This window comes from Camellia sinensis, chromosome 13 (genome assembly GCF_055761805.1).
Source record: "Camellia sinensis isolate YWXY chromosome 13, ASM5576180v1, whole genome shotgun sequence".
NCBI classification, from domain to species: domain Eukaryota; kingdom Viridiplantae; phylum Streptophyta; class Magnoliopsida; order Ericales; family Theaceae; genus Camellia; species Camellia sinensis.
In genome coordinates this window covers 91,282,246-91,294,852 of record NC_138973.1, presented here as the reverse complement: position 1 = coordinate 91,294,852, position 12,607 = coordinate 91,282,246, and the positions used below count along the sequence as shown (strand labels likewise).

Here is a 12,607-nt window from a genome sequence, read left to right as displayed (position 1 = left end):
TACAAATACATTACAGCCAACCTATACATATATTAGAGAGAGAGAGAGAGGAATACCTGGGGAGAGATAGCAAGAGAAACCTTGTAGTGACGATTGGTTGATTAGGCAAGGGAAGAGATTGAGTGATAGATTACAGGTAATAGAGATGGGAAAAGAAAATAAAAGAAAAAGAAACAACTCACAAAACAAACAGACCCAACTTGAGTTTAGAACTGAAATGGCTAAATACAGATTAAAGAAAGGGAAAAAACAACAGAAGGGGGTTGAAGAACACAGATGGTGAAAGGAAAGAGCAGAAAACTGAGATTAAGAGAAAGAAAAAGGGGAAAGAAGAAGATTGATGAGGGAGGGCCCAAGCGCTAGAGAGAGAGAGAGAGAAGAAGAAGAAGAAGAATGAGGGAGAGACTTAGCCGCCGAGAGGGTCTGGGCTTGAGAGAGAGAATGAAGAACGTGGGAGAGAGGAGCGAAGGAGGGACTGTGGGAGGCCGAGGAGAGAGGGACGACTGTCTCTGTACGGCAATCGAGGCCGAACCGTTTGGTCCCGAGGCTTTTTTTCAATATAAGCCTTTTTTACATTGTATTTTTAAAATTAAGTTAATTTATGACAGAATTTTAAAATTAAACTAAAGCGTCTTTACTATTCGCGCTTTTACTGTTAGGAACGCAAAAGTAGATGAACAGGAAAATTGCTATTACAAATAGCGACTTTGAGTAAGAAGTCGCTGTCACGAATAGCGCTTCTAGGGTTAATTTTTTGCTCAAAGAAAACGCTGTTAAGAACAGTGCTTTTTACACAAAATTTTTTTGCCAAAAAAACGCTATTGCTAATAGCGATTTTAACAAAAAAATTTTGCCAGAAAAAACGCTATTTCTAATAGCGATTTCAGTTAAATGAAAACGCTTTTTCAATCAGCGTTTTTGAAGTCCTCATATATACGAAGCCCCTCCTCATTTGCATATGTTTTTCAGAATACGTTTTTCAGACTTAGGGCCATCTCGCTCTCAGCTCACTCTCCATCTCTTAGCCTCTCCATCTATCAGCCTCTCCATCTCTCATCCTCCTCCATCTCAGCTCGCTCTCGGTCTCTGCTCTCACTCTCTGTCTCTGCTCTCTCTCTCTCTCTCCGTGGTATGACATTAACCCTAATTTTATGTATTTAGTTTTTGTGTTTGTAAATGTGTTGTATTTTTCTGTCAATGTTAGGGTTTTACATGTGAATTATTAAATGTGTTAGGGTTTTTATCATTGTGGTTATGAAATTAGGGTTTGGAATTTTTTGAAATCAGGGTTAGGGTTTTTCTGTCAATCTTAGGGTTTTTAAATGTATTTGAATTTTTTGGAATCAGAGTTAGTTTTTGAATTTTTTGGAATTATTAAATGTATTTTTCTGTCAATGTTAGGGTTTTTATCATTGTGGTTATGAAATTGAATATGGTTATGAATGTTTATGCTTTGTCAGTGTGGTTGTGGTGATGAAATTAGGGTTCGATATCAGATTGTTCACATTATTAGGATTGTTCAAATTAGGATGTCATTTTAGGGTTCACATTATTAAGGGTTGTAATGCTTTTGAATCATAAATCGGGTTTGGAATTTTTTTAATTTTTTGAATTTTTTAAATAAATCATAAATATGAGAATTGAGAATTGAGAATTGAGAATTGAAATTTGGAATGATGAAATTCGTAAATCATCAATTCATATAATTGATAATTGTTAATGTCATATTATGAAATTCATATAATTGAGAATTGAGAATTGAAATGACGAAATGTTTATATTTTTAAATTTGAAATCAGGAATTAGAATTTTGAAATTATGCTTGTGAATCAAAATGTCTATATTTTGAATATTGAATAAACCAACGTACATTTGTTGAATTGGAAATTGTTTTTTTTTGCTTGTGAAGAGGAATTAAAAGGAAATTAGGGTTTTAAAAGTAATTTTTTTTAATTAAGAATTGCGATTAAAAAATCCGAAATTCATATAATTGATAATTGTTAATGTCATATTATGAAATTCATGTATTTGAGAATTGTTGATTTGAAATTATGAAATGTGTATATTTTGAAATTTGAAATCAGAAAATGAAATTTTGAAATGATGCTTGTGAGTTTTTTTTTTTTTTTGCTTGTTAACAGGAATTAAAAGGAAATTAGGGTTTCAAATTATGGTTTTAAAAGTAACTTTGTTTAATTAAGAATAAAAATAGTAAAAATTGTAATTCATATAATTCGTAATTGTTAATGTCATATTACGAAATTCATGTAATTGAGAATTGTTGAATTGGAATTATGAAATGTCTATATTTTGAAATTTGAAATCAGAAATTGGAATTTTGAAATTATGCTTGTGAATCAAAATGTCTACATTTTTTGAATCAAATTATGGTTCAGAAATTGTTAATGTCTAATTTCTACAAAATATAATTATTAAACAAAAAAATATTTAATTTTGAATGTATCATGTATTAAAAAAATATTTAATTTTCTCTCCATGAAAAGATCATGTTCTCTCAAATAAAAGATCATGTTCTCTGAAATATTTAATTTTGACTCTATTTGATTAAAAAGAAATATTTTTATTGGTTTCTCAAAATATTTAATTTTGACTCTATTTTATTAAAAAGAAATATTTTTATTGGTTCATCAAAATATTTAATTTTGACTCTATTTTATTGAAAAGAAATATTTTTATTGGTTTCTCAAAATATTTAAATTTGACTCTATTTGATTTTTAAAAAAAAAAAATTGGTTTAATTTTGTTTGGTTTATTTCACTATATTTGGGGTCAGGCAGCCAAAATATAATTAAAACATTTAATGAGCTGAATTTGTAATACATATAATAGTATTCTAGTACAAATTAAAATTTTCTGAGAAAACTGAAGGAAATTTGAAAAAGTTTTTGAAATGGGTATTGAACGAACTGACTTATCGCCTTTTTCACTTTGTGATTGTCCACTACCATTGAAAAGGAAAATCTAAACATTATGTTTTAATAATGTTTATTCATGTTTGTATAATATATGCATGAAAAGAGTAATAAATTTAGAGTAGTTACAATATATGCATGAAAAGAGTAATAAATTATTTTAATTAATAGTCCATAGCAATTTCGTACGTAAGAAGGGAAAAAAAAATTGGCACTTTGATGGGTAAGCATGTGTTTTGTAATACCAAATAATTGGTACGGATGGCCCGATAGATTCACATGGATAACTATCCAAAATGTAGTCCATACATTTAACCACCAACTTCAATTTAATTATCTCTAATTTTTGGCCATTATAAATTATCTCTGTAATTATTTTTTTGTTTTTGTATGTGTAAGAAAAAAAAGGAGTAAATAAATTTAATTTTTTTCTTACTTTTCAGAACGATCCAAAATGATCCAAAATCAGGTTTTCTTACTTTTCAGAACGATCCAAAATGATCCAACATGGAAACACTTCAAATAATTTTTCAATTTCTAGTATCCAGGTTTCAACTTTCAGTGGCTCAATAACACCTAGAAAAGTCAGAGGTTTCATCTTGTTAAATTTCTGAGTCAACCCGATAATGTTATTAATTATCGGTTCCACTTGCACTGAAGAAGGCGAAAGAGGTAGTTGGTGTCTCTGTTGTTATCTCATGGACTCGGTTACAGCTTCTAACATTCTTTCCATTCTGGCATCAAAGGATTCAATCACATCATCACTTCTTGTTCTCTCCATTTGCTATAGGTAAATAGAGCACTAATAAACATAGGCAAATAGCTCGTTTATAGTTTTGACAATGCTCAATTTGATTTCATGTCTAATTGTTTCAGACATGTCGTATAATTTCACATACACTAACACATGCTGATGTAATGCCCCTAATTCTTTCTAGGACATCTTGTAGCTTATATGGACTCATGTGTACGGTATAGCTCGTGCTCTGATACCACTCTATCACGACCCAAACCCGCTACTATAGGTATGACCGGCCAGTAATCCTAAGATTACCGAAGGCCACTTAAATAGATTTACAAAATTAGGGGTTGGCGGAAGCAAATATCATAATTATTCTGTCCATAGAGGTGTGCAGACATATATGCATGAAAAGAGTAATAAATTATTTTAATTAATAGTCCATAGCAATTTCGTACGTAAGAAGGGAAAAAAAAAATTGGCACTTTGATGGGTAAGCATGTGTTTTGTAATACCAAATAATTGGTACGGATGGCCCGATAGATTCACATGGATAACTATCCAAAATGTAGTCCATACATTTAACCACCAACTTCAATTTAATTATCTCTAATTTTTTGCCATTATAAATTATCTCTGTAATTATTTTTTTGTTTTTGTATGTGTAAGAAAAAAAAGGAGTAAATAAATTTAATTTTTTTCTTACTTTTCAGAACGATCCAAAATGATCCAAAATCAGTTTGTTGTTTTAATTTTATAAGAAAGCCTCTATGCCCTCTACAAAATGGACGAGGGTTACTAGTTCACATAGGAAATAACTTTGTCATTAAGGTCCGTAATGGCACAAGTTGGAGCAAATCAAATTAACTTATATTTTCCATAAATCTGAACAATTACATCACCAAGTTAAAAAAATCTCTCTCAATGTTTGCACCCTGTATTTTATATTGTCCAAATCAATCGCGTCACCCTCTACTAAATATCTCTCAACCTATTTTATTTTTCGCCACTAATTCGAAAGAATTAAGACAACAAGTATACTTCTTGTTATGTGTTTTTTAGATTAAGACAATAGAGCAATGACAACAAAGAACATTCACGTTGAAAAGATAAAAGTCTTCACATAGGAAGTAAATGAGACACAATCTATAACTCCACGTATAGATGAAATCTCAGCTGTTCTGTTATACGAATAAAAATAAGTGAAAAAAATGAGAAAATAAACAGTAATAATCAAGTTGAGACACAAATATATAGTTGACAAAATACAAATTGAATTAATGTTTCACCTCTACAGTTCCTTCAACCTTGGAAAATATAAATTGATAAAAAATTAGAGGGTTGCTTTTATTTGTGGCTTCTGCAAATTTTAATGTTTATTTTACAAGTACAATTCGATATATGTATATTGTTGATATTTTAATATTTATTGTTTCATTGAAGCAAGTATATGGCAACTGTTCCAATTATCTTTTACTGGGGGGGAAACATAATTCGCGATCCCGATGAAGGTGTGTCATATGATGCTGAGCCGAAAGGGATATATATGGTGCAACTTGGCACCACACTTGGCAATTTGGAGGAGATGTTTATGTCCAAGGTCGCAAGTTACGGGGAAACAGTCCGATTGATCTTCAAATGTAGATATCCTTATCGTCAGTGGCAAGCAACCAGCAAATACAAAATATTACCGATAAATGACGATGAGGCGTTGAACACCGTTTTAAGTATCGGTGGAAATTCGAACCACCAAATTGTTTGGAAGTGTACATTCAGAAAGAGGTTGTACAGAATCTTCCGAATATAACACAGATGGATTCACATCCGTTCACTACATTGCTGACACATGGGGTTGACACGACAGCATTTCAGTCTCCTATGTATGAATCAAATGAATGTTATGCAGCTGGCTACACACAACAGACATTTCATGGCCATGGTGGAGAATCAAGTTCACATGGTGGATACGAGACTGAATTTCACAATAACACCCAAGATGTGCCCACCTATAGCCATCATACGACTCCAGTTGAAGCTGCTGGTAATATGGCTGAAACGGTTAATTTTGTGGAGTTTGCTGACAGTGACATGTACGGTCCTGATGTCGCCCTAGACAATGATGAGAATGAAATGTGTGATGAAGAAAATTTATTGGGCGAATCAGATGATGATGATGATGAAGAAGATGATGTCGACGCTCCCGTTGATATTCAGAATGCCCCCATTCCACCTAGACCTGAAATCCCTTTCTTTGAAAACATTCACATGGGTGGTGATTTTGACATTAGTAACCGCGATGTCGTTCCCCGTAACCGAATCTGGAATGCTGAAAATCCAGAGTTGGACAAAGGGATGGTTTTCGTTGATAAGAAGCAACTCGTACATGCTGTGAAATTGTACCATGCAACAAATAATCGAGAGTATAAAGTCGTAACCTCCAAGCAAGACGTTTGGGTGCGTGCTTGCAAGCACGACTGTAGATGGTGGTTGCGTGCATCTCTTAGTAAGAGACATGGGCTTTTTGAAATAAAGCAGTATAGGGGTCCTCACCATTGTTTATACCCACGAACGAACAGGGACCACACAAATATTAGCTCCAGTTACATTGCTTCTCATCTTTTGGGACAAGTTGCGGTGAGTATACAAAATAAATGTTTACATTTATATACACATTGTTTATTTAAAGTGTTCACACCAAAATTGTGTCTTTAAAGTGTTCACACCAAAATAATCTGACTCATAGGTATTGTTGTATGCAGAACGAACCTGATATGCCCATTAAGAATGTCATCGAAGACATAAAAAAGTCCATGAACTATACTATACATTACAAGAAGGCGTGGCATGCAAGGGCAAAGGCAATTAGAATGGTATTCGGAGATTGGGATGAATCATATATGATGTTGCCTAAATTCATGTATGCATTACAAACATCTAATCCTGGCACCATCGTGCAATGGAAGCATAGATATACTGGAAATACAACCATTATGCCCGTCTTCCACTTTGTTTTTTGGTCTTTCAACCCGTCATCGATGGATTCAGACATTGTAGGCCTGTTATAACCATAGATGGTACATTCTTGTACGGGAAATACACTGGTGTGTTACTTGTAGCAACGATTGTCACCGCCAATGGCAAAGTACTACCGCTTGCATTTGCTGTTGTCGACAAGGAGAGTTTGGAGTCTTGGTCGTTCTTCATTTCAAATATCAAGAAACATATTGTCATGGACCGACAGGGAGTGACTTTGATATCCGATCGAGCTGAGAGTATTTTAGTTGCTGTGAGGCGGCATTGGTTGAATCCCTCGCTCCAATTTGTTGGATATCATCGGCACTACCTTCGACATGTTTGTAGTAACTTTAACACTACGTTCAGAAATAAGGAGCTGAAACAACTTCTATGGAAAGCAGGAAGTGCTTATCAACGACGAAAGTGTAATGGTTACTTACAACAAATACAGGCTATTGACCAAGAAGCCATCACTTGGGTTTACAAGATGAATCCTGATGAGTGGGCCCTTTCGTATGACGGTGGACATCGCTGGGGGGTATTGACTAGCAATGATGCAGAGTGCTTCAATAGCGTCTTGAAAGGTGCAAGGAACTTACCTATCTCAGCTATGGTTGAATTTACATTTCGGCGGCTTGTAAAATATTTTGACGAGATGGGAGCCCAAGCTGAACCAGATGTACGAAATGAGTTCCAATACCCTAGACAGATGCAAAAAACTATTGAGGATGGCATCGCAAGGGCAAATACTTTCAAGTTGATATCATATGACAGGTTAGTTTGTAATATAAATTAAATTATTGTTATTATGTTGTCAATTTAACTACACCTAAAAACATGAACTTCATTAGTTTCTATTACAATTTTTTTATAGGCCACGCCGCGTGTTTGAGGTGCAAACATCTTTTCGCCATGGACGAGGTCGCAATACACAAATTGTGCGGATGAATCAACCCACGTGCAGTTGTGGGAAATATGAGATACGACACTATCCATGTTCTCATATGCTCGCTGTAATGTCTGAATGCGGTGACAATCCATTCGAGTACGTTGATCTAGTATATAGGCTTCCTGTATACATGAGGGTTTGGGAAACTAAATTCAATCCAATACCGCATCAAGATTATTGGGCTGATCCGTAGTGGACTTTAATGCCTAATGTACTGCGTCTGCGACAAGTGAAACGGGGTCGTGCATCTATGTCTCGTATTCCGAATGAGATGGACATATCAGATAGGCGTTTGACCGCTCGTTGCAGTGAGTGCCAGCAGACAGGTCATGACAGGCGAACATGTCCGGCGCGACTTGGTCGATGAAGACTATGTAATACTTACATATTGTAATAGATCTTTTTGTAATTCTTTATTTGTAATAGATCATTTTCTTTTCTTTGGTAATTCATTATTTGTAAACGGGGTCATACATTTAATAGAACATTTTTTATTTGTAATAGATCATTTCTGTTGTTTAATTCTTTATATATTGTAATTGTTTTATTTGCTTGACAAAATTTACAACTATCATAGTTTTTATTCTCTACTTCATTGAAAATGTTTATTACAGAATTTTATTTAAAATCACATAGTTCTTCTTTCATTTTAAGATTTTAATATTTCGACTGATTCAAGCATTTTGTACATTTAGAATTTATGAATTACATGTACGTAATTTACAAATTTTTTACTTTATTGCAAAACAAAAATTACAAAATCAATAATGAAGTTGTCGAATATGCCATAAATGTAACGAATTTTGTCAAATATGTCAAAATCAATAATGAGGTTATGTCAAATATGCCAAAATCAATAATGAAGTTTTGAAAAAAAAATGATCATTCCATTTTGTTTGTAAATATTGACATACAAAAACTATCCACATGTTATTGGTCATTATTAAGCTTATGTAACTGAGATCGTAAAATGACTTTGTAAAAGATTTTTATATTAGTCCGAAGCATAGATAACGATAGGTTATGTTGAATTGCTTATCATATTTAATGGCACATAATATGCAAAATTCTGATTTTAGTTAATTGCTTCCATGTTAATGGCACACAAATTTATACTTTTAAAATAATCGACCACATTTATTTTCCAAGTCGTCATGTACATAATAATTTGAGCTTAATTGATATAGTTAAATTACATGCTCACCAATACAGTTTTTCAAAATGTATTTGTTTTTCAACTGTACAGGCTTGATGGCACATCTACTTGATGAGGTCCCCCTTTTGAGTCATCCACATCGGGCTGACAGTATATGGGAGGACCCGGTATGCAATAACGTTTGTTGGACTTTACGCGTACAATGAAAATACACTGCATTTTGTTTTTCATTTCCTTGATAATGCTATAATTTAAAATACTCATTTTGTTATGCAGGACCAGTCACGCACCGTGGTGGCATGCCGACGGGGAGATTTCGGCCTGTGGGATCGTCCATTGGACCATAGAGTCTTGCAGTGTCTACTACGCGCGGGATTCTATGGTGTATATCATATAGGCCATATCAGACTGGACCACCCACTCATTACTGCTCTCGTCGAGAGATGGCGCACAGAGACTCATACATTTCATTTCCCGACCGGTGAGGCCACCGTCACATTGCAGGACGTATCTGTCCTATACGGTCTACGGATTGATGGGCGAGCAGTTACTAGACTTGACCCATCATTGACGACGGAGCAGTGGATAGCGCTATGTGCTGAGCTATTGGGAGTAGCACCTACACCTGCAGACTTACAGGCAGGTAGAGTGAGGGTGAGGTGGCTGTCGGAGCATTTTCAGGGCGATTTTCCAGATGATGCTGCAGATGAGTTAGTACAGCAGCATGCGCGAGCATATATTCTGTGGCTTATTGGGGGGTACTTCTCCCTGATAAATCACAGAACCTGCTCAAGCTGATGTATTTGCCACTGTTGAGAGACATTGACGTCATCGGCCAGTACAGCTGGGGCGCCGCGGTTTTGGCATTCTTGTATAGGATGTTATGTCGAGCCACTCAGGTGGGTGTGACTCAGATCGGAGGACCCCTTGTCTTGCTACAGGTTAGTAAGAATTTTATTACATGTCAATTCATATTGTATGGCATATATCAGTATTGTAATTGCGTTCAAACTATTGCAGATTTGGGCGTGGGAGAGATTGATTCGCATTGCCCCGTCTAGGCGGCAACTAGTTGCTCCTGGTGAGGTTCCCATCGGGCAGGGAGACATGCAGATACCGGCCGGACCTCGAGGTAGCCGGTGGAGGGTTGACATGAGCCATGAGGTCGTATCGACCCACGTAGTGGTCGTGTATAGAGACCAGCTTGACCGGATGATAGACGGCGAGGTATCAAATTTAAATACCTAAATTTTAATTGTCATATGGACTGTATATGTTTATGAGTGATTATTAATAAACTTGTCGTTATTGTAGTTTATCTGGCAACCTTATGCTGATGTCCTCCACACGCTCCCAGACTACTGCCGCCTAGGTGAGGATATATGAATGGCGAGAGTACCACTCATTTGTTTTGACGTGGTTGAGTGGCATCTCCCTGATCGTGTCCTCCGACAGTTTGGTCGGGTCCAGGCCGTGCCGGATCGGTGTGACACCGAGTGGCGATTGCATGCGACGGATAGACATGGCCGAGCCAGCACTGACTGGAGTCAGTATCATATGCGATACATACAGTTGTGGGATGCCCGTCGCGACACTATTGTACAGGCTGACTGGAGCGATGGGGTCCTCCCCTCTCCCGACCCTTACATGTTGTGGTATCGGCGACATACACACCTACTTGTCAGTAATCCGAGCCACCTGTCCGAGGCCGGATATCAGGGAGTTGGGCCTTCTCTCGAGGCATTGGTGAGTATCGTACTATATCTCCGATAATTGTTAATATCATAATTGATTATTTTCAGTCAACTATAGCCTAATATATCTAATTTTTTTTCCAGGTGGTTCGAGCTAGGAGGTCATATCACTTGGCTGAGGACGCCATTTTCAGACGTGATGGACAGCTTGGTCTGCAGGCCCTTGTAGAGATCAGAGAGTTATTGTACGAGGGGATCCAGCATGCCCATCGGGTAGATCGTCTGCATTTTGGGGACTACGGTGTACACAGTGCAGCAGCTGCTCCAGACACATCAGTCCCGCCCACGTCAGTGCCTCCCAGTTCAGCGCCAGCCACAGCAGGTCCTTCGACTTCAGTCACCCCACCACATGATACCCCATACATTTCTCCATATTCCCCACACGTACATCTTACCCAGCATGCTGACCCTGACCCTGATTGGTCACCACCTCGCTTCATGCATGATGTTATTACCCCACCCACCCAGTTACAGCCTACTTTTCTGGGGAGTACTTCGACCGCGCCCCGGTTCATGCATGATGTTGCTACCCCACCCACCCAGTTACCACATGCTTTTATGGGGACTACTTCGACCGCGCCCAGGAGTACACATGATGCAGTTCTCACTGACATCTCCCACATTGATGATGAGGCCCATATTGAGCCCCCCCAGAGCGCGAGGGAGAGGTTATGGTCGTGGGGGACGTCGCGGCCGAGGTCGGGGTGCGGGCAGAGGCAGAGGTCGGGGTCCAGCTGCAGATCGTAATACAGTTGCACCAGACGAGGGAGTGGGAGTTTCACAGCTCACAGCAGTATCTGATCTACAGGCACAGGCAGGATTAGGGGCATCAGATGTAGGAGAGGGGGGGTCACACTCACACTCACAGGCTCCACAGGCAGTCAGTGGAGGGCCGCATGCAGGGGAGAGAGTGCCAGATATTCAGAGAGTCTACCGTAGGAGACCGAGGAGAGAGATCCACGGTCGGGGTTGTGGGACTGGGGGCAGGTTAGGGCATTAGCGGTTGCGATATGGACTATATAGGTTTTTTTTTTCTTTTTTTTGTTTGTATGTGTCAAACTTGTACAGCTGATGTAAATGTCATACTTATTTATTCGCAATTATAATTTCACAATTTTTTATTCTTATTTATATTGATAAATCACACAAATCTGTTTCACATCTCTACCCCTCTCTCATTATCCGTAATTTAGGAGAACATAAATTACAAACGCGTTTGGTTTGAACAAAACGTGTAAAGAAGCTAAAAAAAATATGTTTGTTTAAGGCTAAAAATAATTGAAATATCTCGCTTCATTGATAAGTCATGGATAAGCATTACAAATTGCATGCATTACAGAAATGCCCTGGGCGTTCATCCAAACAATTTCATTCATTATCATCATCATCTGACATCTCAATATCAGATTCATACATAACATCCATGCTCCAGGCGTAGTACTGGTGTGCATCATCCATTAACCCATCTTCAGCACGCTCATTTGCGGTCTTCATTAGTCCGGACCTTTGCAAACGTTGGGTCATGTGATTAACCTCGTCACGGATACGATGCAATGCCCTTTGCAACAACTGTGGAGTGTCAGTTGGCATACGCATGGCTAACCGGCAAGGAAATTTAAGATTAACTTCACGGCATAGCTCAACGAGAACGTTTGCTCGAGTTTTGCGAAATTCCCACTCAGCTCTCATGGTATTGACGGTGGCACGTGAGTAACGCAAATTTGGATTTAATGGGTATTGAAATTCATCTCCATCTGCAACCCAATAGCGACCCATTGCTGAATATAGATCAACCACCGTATATGTCATGATGATATCGCTAAAAATAGCTGTAAAACTTTTGTTATGGTATGCTACGATATTTATACCATATATACACATGGTAGCTGTATGTATGCAATTTCCTGTTCGATCACGTGCATGCCACTGACCTTATCCAGTGCATTCGGCTGTCAAGACTCGACTTTGTGCAGTCATGAACGAATCAACGGCCTGTAGCATCGGCTATTGTGCCGCAGATGCAGTGATGCCTGTGACTTTGTGCATAATTCCAATGGGCAC

At 37.6% G+C, this 12,607-nt stretch overlaps 1 protein-coding gene and 1 long non-coding RNA gene across 5 annotated transcripts in view; one reads left to right on the top strand and one right to left on the bottom strand.

Annotated features, from left to right (window-relative positions):
- The window catches only part of LOC114312774 (Cyclin/Brf1-like TBP-binding protein), a 33,577-nt gene extending 33,024 nt beyond the window's left edge, over window positions 1–553 (bottom strand). For 2 of the 4 annotated variants that reach the window (XM_082902836.1, XM_028259077.2), the window contains exon 1: window positions 57–552. The gene's annotated coding sequence lies outside the window, so the exon portion shown is untranslated. Of the gene's footprint in view, window positions 1–56 lie in introns of all 4 variants that reach the window. The other 2 variants (XM_028259072.2, XM_082902837.1) reach the window with 2 other exon arrangements.
- A 6,664-nt stretch (window positions 554–7,217) lies between these two features.
- On the top strand, window positions 7,218–8,158 carry LOC145805891 (uncharacterized). Its single transcript, XR_014348130.1, has 2 exons — window positions 7,218–7,461; window positions 7,562–8,158. It is a non-coding gene; the product is annotated as an uncharacterized LOC145805891 (long non-coding RNA).
- The last annotated feature ends 4,449 nt before the right edge of the window (window positions 8,159–12,607 follow it).